The 7,761-nt window shown below is 44.8% G+C and overlaps 1 long non-coding RNA gene across 1 annotated transcript; it reads left to right on the forward strand.

Moving 5' to 3' along the window:
• The first annotated feature begins 806 nt into the window (after window positions 1-806).
• On the forward strand, window positions 807-7,123 carry LOC127473964 (uncharacterized). The gene is made up of 3 exons (XR_007905640.1): window positions 807-985; window positions 2,043-2,100; window positions 6,952-7,123. It is a non-coding gene; the product is annotated as an uncharacterized LOC127473964 (long non-coding RNA).
• Window positions 7,124-7,761: the final 638 nt, after the last annotated feature.

Consider the following 7,761-nt stretch of genomic DNA (forward strand, 5'->3'; position numbering starts at 1 on the left):
TTAATTCTTTTCTAGTTGAAAAACAAAGCCTGTTTAATGCGCTACTGCTGGGAGGCTTGGGTATTTTCTTCAAGATTATGACAATCTGAGAATTTCGAAGATGTGGGTGGTTATAAACTCACCCTTGAAATGTGCCATAAAGCAGCAAAAGGAGCCAGAATTCACATTATTTCCTTGCTTTACCTCCCAGGAGCTGTCATCTAAGGGGCATGTGGCTGTTGAATCAAAATTAAGCTGGAGAGAGTTCAGCAGTACTGTGGGGTTCTTTTTGTGGCTTTTACCGTAATTTATCTCTTCTACTCAGGTACCTGTATTGGATTTCTGAGTTTTCCATCATTATATGCTTGTACCCTCCTCTATAGTGATCCAGCTCAAAATAGGATGTTTTTCCTTTAAGAAGGATTTCCCTGAAGAGCAGGTTTCTCTCTCAGGATTTCTAGTCTGTAGTTTTAAAGTCTAGAGTGTTTTCCTTCTCCCTTTGAGCTCCTGGCAATGCGAGGAGCTTTAAAACACAAATATTTATGGACGGGTCAGTGTTTGGATTAGGGAATGAAGAGTCTGGATGAGCTGCGTTGCTTATCTTGTTCAGAGAAAGACTCTGAGGAGCCCCGGGTGTGCTCCTTAGATCACGGCTTTGATTCCACAGAACAGACTTGATTAAAGAGCAGCCCATAGAAAGAAGAGTCTCATTTTTCAGGAAGAATTCCTGCATGGAAAGGGTTGTCAGGCATTGGAAGGGGCTGACCAGGGAGGTGGTGGAGTCCCCATCCCTGGAGGTGTTCAAGGAATGATTGGACGTGGCACTCAGTGCTCTGGTCTGGGTGACAAGGTGGTGATGGGTCACAGGTTGGACCCGCTGGCCCTGGAGGTCTTTTCCAACCTCAGCGATTCTGTGAATCTGTGATTTTACATCTTCCTGCAAAGATACAGGATTTGGCACCATTTCTCAGCTCCTTGGCAACATGGCTCTGCCTGGGAAAAAAAGGTTATTAATATATGTGTGTGTGTGTGTGTATATATATATATATATATATATATATATATATATATATATATATATATATACACATTCTTATAGAATAGTGATGATTATAGGAGCACCTGGATGCCAGGAGCTGTGCTGGGCTCAGCAGGTGATAGCAGACCCAGGGCAGAGCAAGGCACTGGGAAGGGAAATGATTCTTGGTCCTATATCCCATCAAAATCCAGCAAAAAGGCATCTGTGCTTTAAGAAGTGATTTATATTTGTTCCTTGGGTAAACAGTGAACCCAACCAGGCTCTGCCAGTCCAACACCTTTCAGGCACAGTTAAATTAACTTTTAGAAAAATAATAAAAATAATGGCCTGACTAATGAATGCCTGAGGAATTCTATAAAAGGCCTTGTGACACCTGCATTAATACCAAATGAGTTCATTATGATTAATGTTATTAAAATAAATGTCATGGGGATGAATAACAGCTCGGCCATTATTTTAAAGTGTTGCCACTGGATCTATAAAAGCTCACGAGTCAACCCTGAGGAAGGAATTCTGCACGTTTATTTCTAAAACCTGTGGAGAATTCAAAATTCTCTGCAAAAAATAGCCCCAAAAATAACATGGGAAGTTGTGTGTGTTCCCTGAAAGACAGAGCATGCCCTGGCTCAGGAAGGCCTGGTTTTCTTATGGCTGAGAAGTGGGATGAGAAGCTGTCTGACCCGGAAATTTCTTGATGCTTGAGGATGATACCAAAATTGTTTGGGCTTTTATCAGGCCAGATTTTTTTTTATTGACATTTTTAAAGGAGGATTTAACTTCTTGACTTTCCTACCACAGCACAGTAGCCTTACAAACGTGACAAACTTGTCCTTACAAAAGAGAAAAGGCTGAGTGAAAATATTTGCTGTAGTGACATGTAAAATCCAACTCTTTTCAGTGGGTTTTGCCTATGCAAATGTTTTTAGTAACTTGTGAAGCCTTAGGAGAGATGTTCTTTAGAATCTTGATTGAAGTCTCAGTTGGAACAAAATATTTAGCACAAATATGTTTCCCTACTTTTCAGTTACTCCTTAATGAATCATCTTTGTTAACTGACTAGGAGATGTCCTGTTTCATTCAAGGTCTGCTGCTAATTTTTCCTTTTTGACTTAATATACTATATTTAATATATTTAAATTAATTTCTGGTTGTGTAATCCTGTCAAAAAAAAAAAGAACTTTGCTGCCACAGATAGTGTGGTGGTGTGTTGCCAGCAGGATAAAGAAAATGAAAAGCTGCTGGTCACGATGTCGTGAGGGGATGATGACAAGCAACGTGCTGGCACCGAGCCAGGAGAGAGGGACCATAACGTGTCCAATAAAACCCATATAAACATGAATAAAAAGATCAGTATCTGATTCCATGTGTTGCCAAAACAGCACAGTAAAGTTTCAGAGGTCTGTCTTACTGGGGAGTTAAAACCACCAGGGGTGTAAGAAATGTAATAAGGGGGAAAATTTATGTAACATATATAATTATTTTTAAAGCAATGCATTTGCCCGGTCACAAAACTATTTTAACTGTGGTGACGTAAGGTCCAATTAGCGGAATGACATTGGGAGAAGAGGGATAAATCTGCAGAGTGTACGTTTTATTGCTGCTGCTGTAATTGTGCTGCAGCGACAGAGTCGCGCGCGTTAACCCCGACACAGCTGGTGTTTGCTAAATAAACCCAGCGAGGCAGGAGAGGGCTGTGCTGTGCCATGCCAGGCTGTGCCATGCCAGGTGCGTGTGCTCTGGGGATGGTGACAGAGCTGGGTGACATTGCTGAGCTGACCAACTCAGTGAGGACAGAGCTGACTGCACATAAACACAGAAGATGCTCCCCATGCCGAGTGATAAGGTGATGGAAGGGTAGGTGGAATTTGGTGTAAATAAATGTAAAGCCAATGGAAAAGGGGAGGGGAAAGCAATCTGGCTTGCAGGAAGTGCAGTGTTGGGATTTAGGCTGACTTGTCCCACTGAAGGATCAGAGCTCCAAGGTGAACGTGGGGGTGGTGCTGCGTTGACAGTTGGACTTGATGATCTTAAAGGTCTTTTCCAGCCTTAATGATTCTGTGATTCTATCTCAGAGCTACAGGAGATCATCTTACAAAAATGCAAACTCAGAGCTCAGGGTGCCCACAAAGCCTGCAGAGGATTGGGAGTAGGAAAATTAGGAAAGGATGGGGATGGAGCCCAATATGGTTTTAAAATCAAAACACGCACTATGCACTTTGTTGTTGCTAGGACCTCAAACCTCCTTCTGAGGAGGTGTTTAATTTATTTTCTTTTTAATTTAAAGCTTTGATAGGAATGAATCATTCAGTTCCATTTACCAGAAGACCTTTGCTCCTGGGCTTTGTTTCTGTGGATGTTTGCAGCTCTTAGCAATGCTGAGGGTGGATGCTGTTACTGCAGTGTTAGGGGCAAGATACTGGTAAGGGAGACTGAGAAAACTGATTAATTTAAGGTTTATAAACCACAGAAAGAAGTCCCACAGACTGATGAGAATGATAGTGTGTGTACCAGCAGAATGAGAACAAGAGGCTTAAGAAATTAGGTTTGAGATGGAATGATATGCTGCAGATGGGTGCAGCAGAGCTGGTGGTTGCCAGAACTGAGTTGCAATTTTTTTTCTCGTGATTTCTTGACTGTGCGGAAATACTAAACATAACTAAAGGATGTGGAAACCCCCCTTATCTTCCTGTTCTAAATGTCTTTATGCTTCACCAGGGAGGGTTTATGTCTGTACAGATGTAGACAGCTGTGTGCATGCCATGCCCCCAACTTGGCACTGGGAACCAGGGGGAGAGAAAGGATAAGGAACAAATATTCACGTTTCTGGTATATTGCCAAAACTAGAGGTTGATAATTTAATTTGCTGCCTAACAGCTTGATAGTCTGCAAAAACATCCCCCTTTTTTTTCCAAACCTTAGAACCATGGGTGCTGGGAAAGCCCAGGAAACAAATAGGCTCCCTGCAGTTCCTAAATGTGATGGTTGGCATTCAAACCCAGGTCAAATATCTCATTTCTCAGCTTCAGCATTGTAATATATCCAGTTATTTCTGATTTATGCAGCTGTCATAAACACTTTCATCCATGGAAACCTACAGAAGTCACACTAAGGCCTTTGAGTAAAGCCAGAGATATTTCTTCAAGCTGGAGGTTTTTGATGGAACACCAGATCCCTTTATGTGCCTCTTATGGAAGTATTTTGTCATCTCACACCAAAACTACCACCATAATGTTGCCACCTGTGCACGTCTCCTAGTTGGAGCCGGTTGGGTTATTTTTGGGGATGTCATGGCATTGACCCCCCGGTGTCACCTGCCTGTTGGTGCCACACGTGCCTGATGGCCGGTCCCTAAGCAACAGATGTCACAGAGTTCAGGTGGAAATGGCTCTTTTCACAGCAAATGGAGCAGCATGAGAGCTGTAGCTTCAAACAGCAGCGTGAGGCAGTGCAGGGTACCTGTGGGGCTGTGCCTGGGACTGAGCTCTGTCCCTGCTCCCTCTGCTCGAATCAGAGCTTTGGATCAGCAAACAAAGTTTTCTCAGGCACAGGCTCTTTTTTGCCTTAACCCAGGATATAAAATCTGTTGCTGCTTTTGTGCGTTCAGTGCTGCCTGCCTGCCCTTACATGGGTTTTTTTTACAATTTCTGGTCACGCAAAGAGCTGCATCATTTACAGGCAGGATTCGCAGGAATGCGACTCTGCTGCTGCAGAGCAGCTGGAGGACACCCTTAAATAAAACAGGAATCTTCCTCACAAGCTGTTTCATGTTACTGTGACGGCTTGTAGATAGAGATAAATCCTTTCTGACCTATGTGACCTGGCTGGCAAGCAATGACAGGTTCCTGCTGAGCCTGGACCCAGGTTCTTTTAATATTTGTGAAACTTCTGGAGCATCCCTCCCTCCTTGTGCACATGACTAAGTACAAAGGGAATTTAATCTCCTTCTCTCACAATCCTGATCTCTGGGGTCTGCCTTTCATAGACTGTTCATGGAGCATCCCTGCAAAAAGCAGAGTTCTCTGCACTCCGAAACTGCTCCCGAATTCACCCCAAAACGCATCACCCAAACCTGACTGAGGCTGGAAAGTCTCTGTAGCTGTGTCATACCATGACACAAATTCCTGGCTGTGCATACAAGAGCAGGATTTCTCTTTAGGAGGGATTTAACAGGAGTGTTTAACAGGGTCATTCTGTGCTGCAGCTTCCAGGTGTTGTTAACAGAGAAATGGTATTTTCAACAGGTCAGTGGAATGACCTAGACAAACCTTGTCCCAAGCCTGTTATTAGACAGCTCTGGGTTGTTTGTGAGCACCAAGACCACCTCAGATTCCTTCAGTCCCAGCCCCATGTCAAACCAGAGGGGGATGCTGAAAGACTGCACTGGGAATAACACCCGAGGAAGTTTTTGGTTGCCCCAGTCCCGAAGTGACCTCCTCATTCCTTACTGTTTGCTTTAATGCTGTGCTTGTAGGAAACAAAGGTCATTTTGTCTGCAGCCTGTTCTGTGAGGCCTGTGCAGAACTCAGAGCAGAATCCCTGGGATCTCTTATTTGCTTAAAGTACCTTAAGATGATTTTTTTTAAAGAGGTAGTTTTGTGATTCCCCCCACCCCCCCTTTTCAGGGCCCCCAAACTGCATGTGCCTGACCTCATATTCCTGTTGCTGAACATTTAATGGATGCATAAAGACATTTTAGCCTGGACAGAATGAGATGTTAACACATCTGTTGCTTAACATTTTCCAAGATGTGTTAAACTATGGAGGGCAGCTCTGCATAGGTTCAGCTCTTAGTTCTGCTACTGAAAGGAAACAATAATGAAGAAATCGTTGCACTCTGGATGGAGAACAAGGCATGGGATGTTCTGGTGCAGGAGTTAGGAATTGAAGGTGATCAAAACAAACTTTGAAATTAAGATATCCAGCAGAAATAAGGCAAAAACAGGGTGAAAAAGGCTCCTACTCCAACAGCATGGGCAGTTTTTTAGAGTGATTTGAATAAACTGAGTTGAACAGGCTCTTGCGGACTCAGTAATTCAACACAGGCTGCTGCTGGTGCTTGGTAAAAATCCTGCTCAGAGCTTGATAGGATAAGAAAGCAGGGAAGGGTGTGGAATAAATCACTCTATTTTGGATACATATAAGCGAAAAGAGCTGGATGGAGAGTAGCTTGACTGGGAGAACACGGGTTAAGGAGCCCATGCTTATTCCACTGCTCCTCTCTGTGCCAGAGCCAATTCCTGGGCAGGAGCCACTCCAGCTTCCCCCTTTGCAGACAGGTTGGGAATACAGAGACCAGGATGGTGCTTGTCCAGTGCTGGAGGCTCAGAGTGCTTTGAGCACTGGGCATCTTCTCCAGCCTTCCTTTCCAAAACATTTATGCTCCAAAAGAATGCAATAACTTTGCTCGTGCCTAATTTTTACCCAACTGCAGTCAAGGATGGATGTCGAGTATTTTTCTGCTTGCAAACACTTTCACACACCTCTCCCTTTAGGTTTGCAGGGCTCTTAATGGAGCGTAATAATGGAAGTTTAAGCTTTTCTGGGAAGTTTTTGTGGACCTGCTGCCAGCCCTGCTGAGGTGTTGGCAGTGTGTGAGCTCAGTGATGCTGTGATCGCATTTCACAGAAACTGCCCCAACGGGCTGTGGCAAAACACAGCTCCTCACACGCTGTGTCAGTGCTGTTCTCCCCCTCGGTACAATGGCTGAACAACATGGAGCTGTGTCAGGGGAGGTTTAGGTTGGATATCAGGAAAAAGTTCTTTCCCCAGAGGGTGGTTGGGCACTGAACAGGCTCCCCAGAGCGGTGGTCACAGCCCCAAGGCTACCAGAGCTCAAGGAGCATTTGGACAATGCTCTCAGGTGGGATTGTTGGAGTGTCCTGTACGTGCAAGGTCAGGAATTGGACTTGATGATCCCTGTGAGTCCCTTCCAGCTCAGGATATTCTGTGATTCCATGAACCCCAGGTGCCCAGGCTGTGCTCGGTGACAGATGAGGAGCCGCTGTGACATCGCTGCAGCTGCCACAGCCTGCGCTGTGGTTTGGCTGCTCATGGACTGTCTAGACAAGCCTTCGAGAGAGCCATGTTCTTCTGGTTCCCATTTGATTATGAGACAGGCTTTTTCAACTCTAATGTAAACATGCCTGAATAAAATAACTCTGCTATGGCATTTCTTGTACAAAGCCCCTTTTCTGGAAGGAGTGATTTCATTCATACGTTTCCATTCCCCACCACGGATATAATTTCATCTTTCCCATTTGGGCATTAGGTTTCCTGAAAAAAAAAGGGTGAGGTGAAAATGCTGAGCCCCAAAGAAAGTGCTTGTATTTAGTGAAGAGCTGCAGCTGTGCAAATACAAGGCTTTGCCTGGAACAAGTGAACTGAAATCCACCTGGTTTCATTGCTTCCACTTAACACATCCAGCCCCAGGCTCTCCCTGCCTGGCAGGAGCGAGGTTGGTGCCTGTGCTGGGGCACAGCAGGGCTGGGACAGCTCTGCCATCGCCAGAACTTCTGTAAGATGGAAGGTTGAGATGGGTCTGAGGGGACCATTGTGGTGGCAGTTCCTCTGAGCAGTGTGAAAACACACATTAATTTCCTTGTAAATCAAGTGGCGTATCTCAGTGGCGAGGAGAGAGGGCCTTGGATCAAGAGCCAGGGCTTTTGCTGGCTCCTTGTTGGTTGCTGCTGGTTCATCCCTTTGCTTTGTGTTCATATTCTCCTCACCCACCTCCTACTGTGGGC

This window comes from Manacus candei, unplaced genomic scaffold (assembly GCF_025592945.1).
Source record: "Manacus candei isolate 608988 ecotype Guabito, Panama unplaced genomic scaffold, ASM2559294v1 h1tg000037l, whole genome shotgun sequence".
NCBI lineage: Eukaryota > Metazoa > Chordata > Aves > Passeriformes > Pipridae > Manacus > Manacus candei.